General features: G+C 37.5%; 1 protein-coding gene across 2 annotated transcripts in view; it reads right to left on the bottom strand.

Moving 5' to 3' along the window:
• Positions 1–14,830, bottom strand: part of zfhx3b (zinc finger homeobox 3b) — a 275,668-nt gene that overhangs the window by 156,206 nt on the left and 104,632 nt on the right. For both annotated transcript variants that reach the window (XM_055213083.2, XM_055213077.2), the window contains exon 4: positions 6,360–6,747. The gene's annotated coding sequence lies outside the window, so the exon portion shown is untranslated. The remainder of the gene's footprint in view (positions 1–6,359; positions 6,748–14,830) is intronic.

Below are 14,830 nucleotides of genomic sequence, written 5' to 3'. Positions count from 1 at the left end.
AATTATTGTAAACTGTAATTAATTGTATAAACATTTAATTGAATCTTACAAATAAGGTTTAATTATTCAACGTTTAAAAATTTAGGAAAAATAAAAGAACTTATATCTACAGACTAGAAATTAGTACATCGATTAAATATGCAAATATTTATCAAATTAATTAATAATTAACAAAATGTTAAATTACAGTAGTTATTAAGACGGCTAACGTGTGTCTTATATAGGCTATAAAAGTGTATTTTAAAATTAACATAAGTTATTACACGTGCTAATTTAAGGAAATTAAACAAATAAATTAATTAACACAGTGGTCATTGTAAAGAAGAATAAAAATAGTCGATGTTTATAGCATAAATATTAATACAAGTATACATATGATATTATTATGCTTTATTTAATTTCTATTCTGTCCAAAAGCCGAAACAGTTCTGAACAAAGAATGTGTGAGAAATATGTATAAACGGAAAATAATTTAAACAAATACAATATACGAATGCTATTTATTATAACTCTTTAATATTATAATTTATTATAAAAAGCATATAAAAAGAAGCCTAAGCATATAAATCCATCGAATAATACCAGTGTACAAAACACCTGCGTGTGTGTATGTTTGTGCTTTCTCCATATCATCTCGTCTATTATAAATTTAATCCAAAATCTACCGCTGTATTTTGTTTACGTATATTTTTACCGATTTCAGAAGCGCACGAGACACACACCCAGATGTATGCACACATCCAGTTATCTGTGTTTCTCAGAAAACACCCAAAGCACATTCAAAAACACCTTTAAAACCCCGGGAACGGATCGTTTTCAGTCTCTGTGCGGTAAAGCAGTACAGATGTATCTGTTCACGGTCGTGCAACAATCACAGAGAGAAGCAGCCTGGAGCAAGCCTGCGTCCAGAAGAGCTGCAGCTGTAAACCAACCCATCCTTATATCGCCCTGCTGCAATCCTCTTTATATCTCTCTCTCAATTTTGGCTTTGTTCAGGTAAGAGAACAACACGAGCTACAATATAAAAAAATTAAAACGACATGAAATGGATTGCAACGAAATGATCTGAACGATATTTGGGACAAGTCCAAATCTGAGACATCTCCATACATGCAATGTATTCATGGAGTAAAGCATACAATCTTTACATTTCAGGCCTGCACATTTTCCATTTGAACTGTAGAGGAACTAAATAATTTTGTCAAAATATGTGCTTTCAATATCTATAAATCTATACAATACATCACAGAGCTTCCACAATGCACAATAATATCTGTCTTCTTATCTGTCTGTCTGTCTGTCTGTCTTTCTCTCTCTCTCTCTCTCTCTCTCTCTCTCTCTCTCTCTCTCATATATAAATATATATGGTTTGATAGGTGGAGGAAGCCATATGTGCTCCCTCCAAGGGTCAACGTGCAAATCCCTCCCCACCTTTATCTTTTGACATATATGGCTGGATTATGTGCAAAGCTTTGCTCAAGAAATCATTCCATGTCAAAGGGAGAGGCAGAATTTTCAACCCGAGAAATGCAGTGATTTCATGACCCAAATGTCATGAACAATTACCTTAAAAAAATTAGACGAATGACATTTTGTTGACAAATATTCTCACATGAAAGAACACACAGGACTGAATTCTTCCATCCAAGCTTATATAACATTCCCTGTGTGTGTGCTGGACTCTGCAGAAATTGCTATTCCTTTTTTTCAAACAATGTTACCAAATAAGTAATTAATAAGCAACTTAATAAAACATTATAAACAGGAAGATGCAAGCGAATTTCACGACAAAATAAATAAAATGAAATAAAAATACAGACAAATAATTTTGCTATGAATAATTCTATGAAGAATACATATTTGAATAAATTAATTAGGTAAAATACATTTTACATGGTTTAAAATAAATCTTATATATAGCAATCAAAAATATGAATTATTTTAAACAATAATAATATTTGTGATTATTTAAAGCTAAAGATCCTATAGTCTATAATAAAATATATGTTCAGCATCTGACTTCAAAGTTTTATTTTAATTTAAAAAAATACTACCTTTAAACAAGCACATTAACAAAAGTAATTATAAGGCACAGGGGAAAGGTCAAGAAAACCAAACGCATGTATCAGCAAGTGGTGCCAACCCTAAAACATGCAACTAGTCTCAACGCTGATGTAGCTGGGGTGTAATTGCAAGTGACCAAAGCGGCCACAACATAGTTGCACGGTGCTTAACCCTGCCATTTTCTCCACCCCTCTGACCCCCAGGACTCAGAGGCAGGTGGGCTTACAAAATTTAGGGTTGGGGGTGTAGCTGACATCATAAGGGGGGCAAGCTGTGCATCACCGCCAATAACGTATGAATGTTGCCCCCTGTAAGGGTCGACGGAGAGCCTGTCTGGCCTTAGAGCTCCGCGAGCCTATAAAACAAGCCCTTAAAAAGGTTGTTCACTGGCAAAGTATGAGCTCATTAGGGCACTTAACAGGAGAGGTGTTTAACTTGGCACTACATTAACACTCCAGGAGGGTGCCAGCAAGGGCCCACCGAAAACAGGCCACCAAACATCAAGACCGTGTGTGTCGCTCAACACTCAAATAACATCACACGGTAAATTCAATGTCGGCATAGAGGAAAACATTTATAAAGAACAATAACCTGAAGCATTTAGTCTCACATATCATATTAACTGTTAAAAACATGCATATTAATGAAGGCCTATTCTATTATAAAAAAACTTTAATCCTTTTCTGAGACCAGACAACAGTATCAAAGCCACAATATTAGTCACAACGCAAGGCCGGCAGGAATCCTCAGATTTGGCAGAAACTGGACTGGGCCTGTATCGAAACCACACGTTTTTCTCATCCAAAATGAAAGTAAATAAAAAGTGTGATAATCTGCATTTCATGTATTTTCGTACATCGTGTTCTCTGCGATATGCAGAAATTCGTTCTTCGCACAGAAGGAGACTACGTCCGAGAGAGATAAAGGGAATTGCTTCTCCCGTCCTCTGTTTAGAATTGTAAATATGGTGTATGGGCAATGCTGCCGTTCAATTACATATATCTTTCATGTATGAAATCATGCATGGCTCTTTTTACCGCGAGGCCAAAGAGGGCCGGCACAAAGGGAGCGACCCCGTCCGCAGTGCAGTACATCCCTCATGCAGAGCAGGGTCTGGTGCTGGAGCCCAGGGCTAAAAGCACTGCTCCATTAGTGCTCTCAGACGGAGGGAAAAGAGAGGCGGGCGGGGGAAGATTCGCTCTCTCCTGACGGGGGCGTTCACTATTTGTGATTTCTTCTACAGTAAGTTACATTTGTCCCATTGTGAGCCCGGCTGACCCCTCGGATCTTATACCTTTGTGCATACCGTTTCACTAATTACTTAAACAGAGATGGATATTTTTCTTGGTAAATGCATTCAAGTGTTGTATTTTTCTTATTAAGCATGAGAACTTAATACAAGCGACCATTAAAGATGCTTGAAAAGCCTTAGTTTTCCATCTGTTGGGTTATTATTTATATGCCTTCTCTTTCCTCACGACAGCTCCCTGCTGAGTACTAATGCGAAATGACCTAAATTTGGCAAAATTACTTTGAACTTTTCAAAACAAAGGCCTCGCTCTCTTCTTGGAACCTGACGGAGTCTCTTCTGAGCGTCCTCTCTGCCTGTCTGTTTTGTTTTTAAATGCTTAATTTGATAAACACTATTTGCTTTCGTTCAGGGTGATACGCAGTGCAGAGAATAACATCATGTTCAACATCTCAAAAGCATATCTTGTCTGTCGTTGAGCGTGATAGCACAACAACATCACTATTACTTACTAACATTATAGCATGAATATGCCTGAGCAAGACAGGTACTGAAGTGGATCTCAAACTAGGGGGCACGAGATGGTGCCAGGGGGCTCCAGTTTTATGACATTTTATACAATACATTTGCATAATTAAACCTCAGAAAAATAAGACTATTAAACAAAAGCAGTCTTGTATCACTTAATATGTTTGTTTAATTCAAATTCATAGTTTGAGATTGTTCTATGTCATGTTTTCTTTGGGGAGGGGGCGCAAAAGGGTGCACCCTGGGTGCTTTACTGTAAAAAAAAAAAGTTTTTTATTAAATGTAAAGATTTTATTACTCCATCAAGTTGACCGTATAGGTCACAGCAATGACAGCTATTCTTGAGGGTCACATCAGACATAAAGAAACTCAGCATTTCAATCTTGCAATTTTCACCTCACAATACTGCATCAATATTCTCACGCCCAAATTCAATATGTTGACACAGAGAAAGAAGAGCACTAAGTATGCAAAAAAAGTGAAACATGTTGCTCAATTTGTTTAAACAAGCTCATGTATAGCTCAGTGGTAGACCATTGCATTAGCAGCGCAAAGCTGGTCATGGGTTTGAATTAGAAAAAATCAGATGTTGATAAAAAATATACCTTGTATAAGTAAGTTGGTTTACATCTGCTAGATATGAAATTTGTATGTAAATGTACAAACAAGTAAAAGTCTGCAAACTCTTCCACAGATTTAAATATATACTTCAAATGGTAAGACGCAGATATGGGTTTAATATTGAATTTTGTAACGTTACTGTAAGCAAATGTCTATTATCATCAAAAATCCAAATATAAATTCAATGCCAAAGTGTTGAGAAATCTGCTCACATACAGTATCTATCATCATGTGTGTACAAGTAATCTCTCTCAGAACTAGCAATCACCAAAGTGCGACATGAAAATGATTTCTTAACACCTCAGAAAAGAGGAAGAGTTTTAAAATTATAGTTTACCCAAAAATCATCATTTACTCACTCTCGTGTTGTTACGAATCTGTATAAATTTCTTTGTTCTGAGGAACACGAAGGAAGATATTTTGAGGAATGTTTGTAACCAAACCGAACATGAGCCCCATTCACTTCCATAGTAGGAAAAAAAGAATACTATGAAAGTGAATGGATGAACGGTTTTTGATTTAATTTAATAAATCTATACAGGTTTGTAACAACATAAAAGTGAGTAAATGATGAGAGAATTTTAAATTTTAGGTGAACTATCCCTTTAAGGCGCAACATTGATTTGCGATATCTAAGTGTGAATATGCCAAAGATGTTGACATATCGGTATTAGTGTATGAACACATATATCCTCATACTATACTCATACCAACCACACACGCACGCACACACACACATGCACACGTTGGCATATGTGGTTTACGGGGACATTTCCATAGATGCAATGCATTTAATCCTGTACAAACTGTTATATTCTATTCCCCTAATCCAGTGCTTCTCAGTCCTGGTCCTCGAGGACCCCCTCCCGGAAAGTTTTAGATTTAAAACACCTTATTCAACTAATCAGCTTCCTTCCAAAATGGTAAACATGTCTCCCTAACAAGATGATGAGTTAAATCAGGTGTGTTAAATAAAGGTGCGGTGTGTAATTTTTTAGAACGATCTCTTGACAGAAATGCAAAATAATATACAAAACTATATTATCAGGGGTGTATAAAGACTTTTTATAATGAACCCTTATGTTTTTATTACCTTAGAATGAGACATTTTTATCTACATACCGAGGGTCCCCTTACATGGAAGTCGCCATTTTGTCCCGCCATGTTTCTACAGAAGCCCTTAACGGACAATCTTTTTTACGAAGCTGTCTCCGAAGATGACATATTTGTCTGGTGGCGGCTACTGTAGCTTCTCTATGCGTTTTAAAAGCGAGAGGTGAGCAGTTAACTGACCAATTGGTTGCAATTCGCAACCTCACCACTAGATGCCACTAAAATGTACACACTGCACCTTTAAATAAGGAGACATCTAAAACATTCTGGTAGGGGGTTCTTGAGGACCATGATTGGGAAACACTGCCCTAACCTACCCCAGTCCCTAACCCCAATGTCACAAAAACCTGTTGGCAGTCTTTAATCTATGAAAAAGTACCATTTAGTATGTTTTTTAGCCTTTTAGTTTATGGGGACACTTCCTGTGTCTCCGTAAACCATGGTTATAGCATAGTAAACATGTCATTATACACTATTCAATGTCCCCGTTAACCACCCAATGTCAACCCCCCCCCCCCACACACACACTTATAGGTAAAAAAACATTCCTTTTTTTCTGCCCGTAAGATTTTCCTAGACCTAAACCAAACAATTCAACCACAACAAATTTTCTCTAATCCTACAGTAGCCGAAAGGTGACAGGGTCTTCAAACCGAGACCCTCTATCAGCGGTGGTTCTCCTGAAGGCCCGGTATGTGGGCCGACTGGGCTTCAAACGCCCCTGAGGAGCTGAAGGGCTTTGGGGGTCTGGCCAGATCGAAAAAAGGTGACTTCACAGCCTTACCTGATAGGGTTTTTGGTTTCAGTCGCCGCCGCTCGGAAGCTCTCCCTGACTGCGTTCTTCTTTTCAAGTGTCCGTTTGAAGTGAGCGCCAGAAAGGTCACAACCCTCACGGTCACAGCAGGTTTGGTGCAATGGCAGGCAGATGGTCGTAATCTATCACTAGTGCTAAAGCTATGGTCCTTATTTTTTTGGTTTATTGGTATATTCAAAGGTAAAGCTTTAAAGTCTAGTGCCTGGGCACTATTAGTAAGTCCCTTGGCTAGGGGCTTGGAGTGTTGTAGTCCTGTAATTCCAGGTATTTCCAGGGTTTGTCAAAGCTATTAGACCCAGTAAGGAAAAGTTTTGGTCTGAAGCATCCAACAGTCTGCCTTTCAAAGTGACAGCGCCACCTAGAGATAAGAGAAGAGAAACAAGCTATTAGCAATCGCAACAAAACTAAAAAGTCATATTTGCTTTCATACAATGGAACAAAGAACAGACCGAGAAATTAATAGATTTGCACACAGATACACGTACAAACACACACTTTGCCTTTTGTAAGACAGGGTTGAGGGGAGGTGAGGCCATTGTTATTTATGCTCGGTAAGTAAGTGCAGATTTTTCGCTTTGCGTGCTCGTTCGCCCTGAGTAAGAGCTGCTAAATCTCTTTCAGGAGGGGAGGACACAGAACAATATGGCTTCTATCAAGTTTCTTTGACTTGGGTAATAAGCTGGTTTAGAGAACAGAAAATTAATCTATAATTATTTTTATTACCGCCGCAGGACAAAACCATATGATTTTCCAGATTACATTAAGTAATAAGTGCATTTCTTTGAGTAATTTTTCCTCTTGTGGCATTATAGGCCATCCATAAAATAAGGAAAAAAACGAAGAAGAATTTCCGGAGAAACTTAATTTCCCCCATAACCAGAACAAGACATATTCCTGTAATAACTCAAATAATTGTGCACTCTGCTGAGCATCTCTCATACACAACAACAAAGCCACTTAGACGGTATGTATTTATGTATGTATTCACGTGTCAACACTGAAAGAGGACAAAAGGATGATGAAAGAGCAAAAGGGGGAAAGCTGGGTACATGTGACTGTCATGGGCTACACCTCTGACAGCGCCTGCCTGTTCTGTCTGGGCTTCGGTTGGGGGAATAAAGGACTCCGCTCCCCCCGGAGCCTCTTCTATTTGCCAACATTTTTACGACTATTTTTACCACTGTGGATAGAAGAGGGTTAAAGATGCTGTTTAATTGTTCCCATGAGCTCTTATTAAGTTCTTGATGAGGAGCTCTGGGGAGAGGCACTTAAAACTGCAACAAAAACAAGGAGCCGAGGCGAGCACGCTATAGTGAGGGACCGAAGAGGAGGCGCTGTTGGGGATGATGAATAGATCAAGGTCTGAACTTTTTCATTTACAGTTGAAGTTCTGAGGTCAGAAGCAGCAAAGTAGTGTCGATGGTAATGCATGGAGGCGCATGGTAAACAAAGATGTGTGTTGTAACCCAGAGATATCTGTTTTTAAAGACACTAAAATATGCTTTAGCGCAGTCCAATAATTTGGGTGTGGCCTCAAAGCTGGAGTGGGTTTGCTTGGTCATTGGGTATCCAGTGACATCACCACACCAAGTTACAAATGTGATAGCTCTTATTAGGCCACGCCAGACAGACTACCTCCAAACTCATGCCATTGGTTACTGCATTTTCTAAAAATAAGGATGCTAAAAAGGTTCTTCGCAGCAATGCCATGAACTATTTTTGGTTCCTCAGAGACCCTTTTTTTGAACAGAAAGGTTCTGTGGACGTTGAAGGTTCTTCATTGAACCATACAAGCTGGACAAAGGTCCAAAGAATCCAACTTTTTTTAAGAGTGTGTAGGGGGGCTCAAACTTAAACTACAAACAGGCTACATGGACACAATCTTTAATTTTTTTTAGAAAATTGGTCTTGGAATGACTTCCTAAAAAATATCAGACACAAACGAACTCTTATTACATATATGGAAGTTGTGTACTTATTATTTAAAACCATGTTTTTTATAAAACAAATCTAATTTACATTTACCTTTAACCCTGTATGAATTTACTACAACACTTAAATGGTAAAAAATACACTATTAATATGAATAATATCAAATAAATATTTGTCCCCCAAAATTATGTCATTGGTGTTACTCTACCCAAAGCACTTTTATTTTGAAACAATGCATCAGATCTTTGAAGTTTTTCTTGGGGTAAGAGGTCAGTGGAAGAAGTGCAGTGGAGGAAGGCAAAAGGTTTGTGAGATGTCTTACCTTATTTGTCTAAAGTATCATGATAAGAATTTTGAGAAGATTTTTTGGATGTCATTAGTGTTACTCTTTTTTATAACTGGGAGTGTTAAGATCTTTACATAAAAATACATTATACTGAATAAGTATGTGATTGTTACAACTCTGATGAAATAGCACATTGCTAATGGCAGCCATTTTGTTAAAATGTTTGTTTTTTCTGTAAATTGTCATTAGTGTTACCATCATTGGTGTTACCGTCTTCTCTAATGAGTACTTCCTAAGCACTACTCCTTTAACTGACCAACATAAAAGCATACAAACAAAACAAGATGGAAAAATGTTTAGGTTTATAAGTTTGATCATATTCATTATCTTTTATTATATTCTCATTTTGTCAGGTATTGAATATACAATGTCATGGATTCTTTATTAAAATGTATTAAAAATTAAACATAGATTCAGCTCCCCGTTTTGCGAATTCATAGATTTGACAAGTTAATTAATGCTATTATAGAAGTTTTGGGTGTTTTGAAAGAAGTTCATTTAAGCAGATTTCTACCTTTTCTGTAGAATGACCCACCTGTAACACACTGTTTCTTGTATGGCACAGATATATGTCTGTGTCATTGTAGTGAAATATGTCATAGGTCCCCATTCGCACCTTCTCTACTGGGAAGAGTTTGTCCTTGCGTTGGGCGGGGCAACAGGCAGAACGGATCTGGATCAATACCCCAGCCTGCAGCGCAGCAGGGCCGCGGGCCATTCCTGACCTGAGCTATTGATCAGCCACTTCTCAGCTGCCAATAGCAATGTGCTGGATGCGACACAGGGGCTGAGAGCGGACAGGCGGTTGAGGGATGGGAGAATGTGTATCGCCGGTGGCAGCCCCACAGCACAGTGAAGATAAAAGTCAATTCCACTTAACCAAATCACTGACAACTAAATAGTTAGTGGACGCAGGAATGTGTAAGGTCTCAGGTGGTGGCAGCTGGCTACATGGATGACTGGGATTCCCAGAATTCCCTCACCTGCACTGGGAAATCCATGTGTGTGCAATATATGCATGTGTATGAATAAACTTGCCTGCTCTCAAAATGTGAAGTTAAAGGTACACCAATGTTTTGCAAAATAATTTGTGAATATCAAATTAAAAGACTTCTGAAAAATAACAGATTAAAATATTCATCAAATAATAGTAAAGTTAGCAAAACTAAAGAATAACACGAATGTAAATGTGAGAAATATTTTGTGACTAAAAGCATCCAAAAATAAATCAAAACTCTGTAATATTTGAGGCATTTTATCTTGAGATACATTTGAAGATATTTACATTTAAACTTATTGGCTACTTTTTCTTTAATATTCAGATTTTATTTATAAGTCATCCATTCCATTTTTTTTATATTAAAATTGTAGCTTTCTAACAAAAAATATATGTTTGTCACAACTCTATTTTTATGTACAAAAGTAAATGCAAATATTTAAGCATACCCCTTCAGATTTAAAAGGGACATATCATAAAAATCTGATTTTTTTCATGTTTAAGTGCTATAATTGGGTCCCCAGTGCTTTATCAAACTAAAAAATGTGAAAAAGATCAACCAAGTAACTTAGTTTTGGTAAATCATTCTGTGCAAGCATGTACAAAAATTGGCTCCCCTTGTGATGTCAGAAGGGGATAATGCCGCCCCTTAATCTGCACTATTCAACCACGGCACTGCCATTTAGTGCAGAGATCAGCTCATTTGCACTTAAGGGGACAGACCCAAAACTGGCACATTTTTGCTCACACCTACAAAGTGGCCATTTTAACATGTTATAATAAATTATTTATATGGTATTTTGAGCTAAAACTTCACATATGTACTCTGGGGACACCAAAGATTTATTATCTTAAAAAAGTCCTGTGAAATGGCCCCTTTTAAATCATGGATAACATTTCAGTCAAGTGTTTCCGAACCCGATACTATATATTAAAATAAATACTTTAATATTAATTGGAGCCATAAAACAACTACAGGATGATTTTAAAACACTGTTTTAACGTCACACATAGCCATGCATTCGTAAAGATCTATGCATGCTTGCTCACAGCAGTCTGTGGTCGCCCATCTAATCCATCTTCCAGGCAGTCATTAGCAGTCCATATCAGAGTAGTTTACATGTCACTTTACTGCTTCACTGCCTGTTCATTGCCATTCTGTAGCCAATGGTCCGCTTGTCCATTCAACACCTATCTAAGGCTTCATATCTCTTCCTTTAATTACTGACTGACAGAAAGGCAATACTGAGCACTTTATTATAAAAGCGGCCCACTGGCCAGCCACCAGACTCAAAGTCTGACCGATCTGCCCTGCACTGCCTAGGTCAGAATAGGTCAATCACACCGAATTCATCAGACGGAGGTGACCGGACCCGGCCAGGTCATCGTACCTAGACTACACCACATATTGATCCAGAGTCGTTTATGTTAATCTCCTACCAGCAAAGTCACTAAAGGAAAGATAATAGCAAGTGTTTGTTGTATTACCCCAAGTTTGTGTTTGTGAGTGACATGTCTGCATCTCTATTTTAGCTTTAGAAAATTAAATTATTTAATAAACTCAGATTACATTTTGATGTTAAAATGCCACCTTAAAGGAACAGTTCGCTAATAAATGAACATTTTCAAACACAGGGTCACATAATCCACCAAAGTCATTTTGATTGTTTTATTTGATGTTTGTGCTTTTCAGACTATTCCTCAGTCCCTCCAGAAGAACGCAATTATGCGATCGCATGATTCAATGCATAATCAGCCAAAGTCTGCATATTTATGCTGGGCCGCATTTTTTTAAAACGCTGCACTTTCGCCACATAAATTGCAGATTTCTGCTCGCAAAATATGCGGAGCTTGCATGATTTCATAATCTCCGCATTTTTGTAGCAAAAAGTCATGTATATCTTAGCAGAAAGTTGAAAAAAATTACATTTACTGCACACATGCGCAGCCATGTCCCCTGTTGTCATGGAAATGTTAGGAAGTGACGTAATTACGCGACGTGAACATCAATGAAAAGCTGCAAAAGCTGCAGTTTTTTTTCTCCAATTTTTGCAAGTTCCTGCAATTTTGGCAAGTTCACGCAATTTCATTGCATAAATATCCTGCATGTTCCATCACATTTTTTAAGAAAACGTGCCGCAAGATCAAGGATTTTTGCCTGCAACAATCACAAAAAAACTGTTTTTCTGGAAGGACTGATTCCTTTAATAATAGGACCAGACTTATACTGTAGATATTCAGGATCTTAAGAAATTAAAGGAATAGTTCACCCAAAAATGAGAAATCTGTCATCATTTACTCACCCTCAAGTTGTTTCAAACCTGTAAAAATGTCTTTGTTCTGATGAACACAAAGGAAGATATTTTGAGGAATGTTTGTAACTAAACCAATCAGTAGCCCCATTGACCATAGTATTATTTACTACTATGCATGTTAAAGGTGCAGTGTGTAAATTTTAGCAGCATTTAGTGGTGAGGTTTGCGAATTGCAACCAACGATTCAGTCCACTGCTCACCCCTTGCTTTTGAAACGCATAGAGAAGCTATGGTAGACGCCACCGGAAAACCATGTCATTGTCGGAGACAACTTAGTAAAAAAGTTTGTCCGTTAAGGGCTTCTGTAGAAACATGGCGTTACAAAATGGCGACTTCCATGTAAGGGGACCCTCTGTGTATGTAGATAAAAACGTCTCATTCTAAGGTATTAAAAACATAACGGTTCTTTATAAAAAGATAGTATATAGTTTTGTATATTATTTTGCATTTCTGTCAAGAGATCCTTTTAAAAATTACACACCTTTAATGCGGCTTTTAATTGTATTGGTTACAAACATTCCACAAAATATTTTCTTTTTTGATCATCAGAGAAAAGAAATTTATATAGGTTTGTAACAACCTGAGGATGAGTAAATGATGACAAAATTTTCATTTTTGCGTGAACTGTCCCTTTAAATGTAAAACTGCTATAAAATTGATGACACGATAAACCGCCAGTAACAGAGCTAACTTACACATAACAAACATTTTAAAAAAAGGTTCTGCTAGTTTCCATGCATCCCTTTGAAACCAATTTGGTAAAAGCTTGTGAACAAATCTTTATCATATGGGCGGATTCTCGGACAGGGCTTATCCTAGTTCCAAGTTTAAGCTGCCTTAATTTAAAAACACCTTGACATATCACATATCAGTGCCAATGTTTTGTGTCAAAATGCACACCTGTATTGTTTTTTTATAAAGTTTGTTTGTAAAAACTACTTAAATATCCTAATATAACTAAGGCCTAGTCCTGGATTAATGTAAACCCTGTCCTAAAAACCGCTCCATGATAGTCTCATAAATTTAAACTGCTTTGCAAGATTAAGTACCTGTCAGGTTTAATGTAGACTCAGGTTCAATTTGCAGGAGAGAACTTGTGCATAACAGCGTGCATGTAAGTTCGAGTTATAAGTGTGTGTATTTGCGTAACAAAACTTGTGTAGGACCCGTTTTCCTGTGTGTTAGTGTAGCACAGTGCCAGCTGCTCTTCAGATCTGAGGCTCGCTCCGCGCTCGGCACCGCTCGCATTAAATGACAATAAAGCCGGAGAACCCGTGGAGCGGTAGAGACGAGCAGCCATTTCAACCTTTCTTGCTTTATTACGCTTTGTTCTGTTTAATCAAAAAAGTGATGCATACAGATAAACAGAAACGATTGCATCTCTAAATAATAGATGATACCCTGGCTTCATACAGACGCATATATAACGGGAGAATAATTGAAGACAACAATGTCCTATAAGAGACCCACTTGAGCAACGCTGATTCAGAAAGCTGCCTGACTTCAAACGCTCTGTCATAAACTACAGATAATCCGTTAAGAAAGGCATGCGTCTGTTTACAATTTTCTTCTAATTAAGGCTGCAGAATAGGGCGATCTTTGTTCAAACTGATGTGTGTTGGTCGGCTTTTGGCAGAAAACCGCACCATTGGAAAAGCATGGGGGTTCGAAGCAACCAAGTAAACAAAAACACTCTCTTAGTGTCTGAATAAATATTCTTGCATCTGTAGACGAAAGACACATTTTCAGACGAGAAAATTTTTTTCAACAAATTAACCAACTCTTTATTTTGGAACAATAAGTTCAGTTTAAGACAGACATCCCAATGAATGCAATAGGATCTTACACTTTCAGAAAAAAAGTACAAAAGCTGGACCGGTACCCTTTAAAAAGGTCTTAATATGTAGCATTTAGGTACAGATATGTATAGATTTGGTACCAATGTATACCATTAGACGTACTTTTTGAAAGGGTATCACCTCAAGTGACAGCTTTTGTACATATATTATAATGATTTTTTTTACCTCAATTTGTCTTGACTTCCTTTAAAGCGTAAATAAACCCCTGGTCAGAGCCTGACTCCACCCACTGGCCATATTTGAAAAATGCAAAGTGGGCAGATCCCAACGGAGATAGAGGGGACGAACTAAGCTCGTACCAAGTGTGTGGTGAGATCGTAACAAGGGCGTGGTGAGCTTGAACCTGCTTACGTCACGAGTCATTTTTTGGACCCAACATCCAATAGGAAAATTCAACTGCAGTAGCCACCGTTCAACCTGAAGAGGGCACCACTCAGACGTTTTTACACCATATATTGCAGTATTGAAACACTATATATCCAAATGTCAAAAAAGTTACTAAAATCAATGAACAGCACTAATAAAGCATCATTCTTACAGATCATTAACTAAAAAAAGTTGGTTTAGGGTTTAGTTACTCTTTAAAAATGTCATAGTTCTTATCTTTGTTGTGTCTGAATTTTCATTGATTATGAAACAAATCAATCAGGACAAGAGAGAGAGAGAGAGAGAGACTCAAAATAAAGAAGAAAAACCGAACACAGTTAGGTTTGGATGCATCCCTCACTAAGATGACATGATGCATGTTGGATGCATATTACCATCAGTTTATTTTCAACCCAGCATTGGGTCAAACAGGGACAAACTCAACTGTTGGGTTAAATTTACCCAGAAAATTTTATGTTTGACCCAACAATTTGTTAAAGCTACCCAGCATTTTGGGTTGAAACAACCCAGCATTGGTTAAATAACAACCCAACAAGTCCCGTTTTGACCCAACGCTAGGTTAAAAATAATCCAGCATTTTTAGAGTATATGGTTTCCTAAAGAAC

The sequence above is a fragment of the Misgurnus anguillicaudatus genome, chromosome 21, assembly GCF_027580225.2.
Source record: "Misgurnus anguillicaudatus chromosome 21, ASM2758022v2, whole genome shotgun sequence".
Taxonomy (NCBI): domain Eukaryota; kingdom Metazoa; phylum Chordata; class Actinopteri; order Cypriniformes; family Cobitidae; genus Misgurnus; species Misgurnus anguillicaudatus.
Note: the sequence above shows the minus strand (reverse complement) of the source record. Positions and strands in the feature narration are given on the sequence as shown.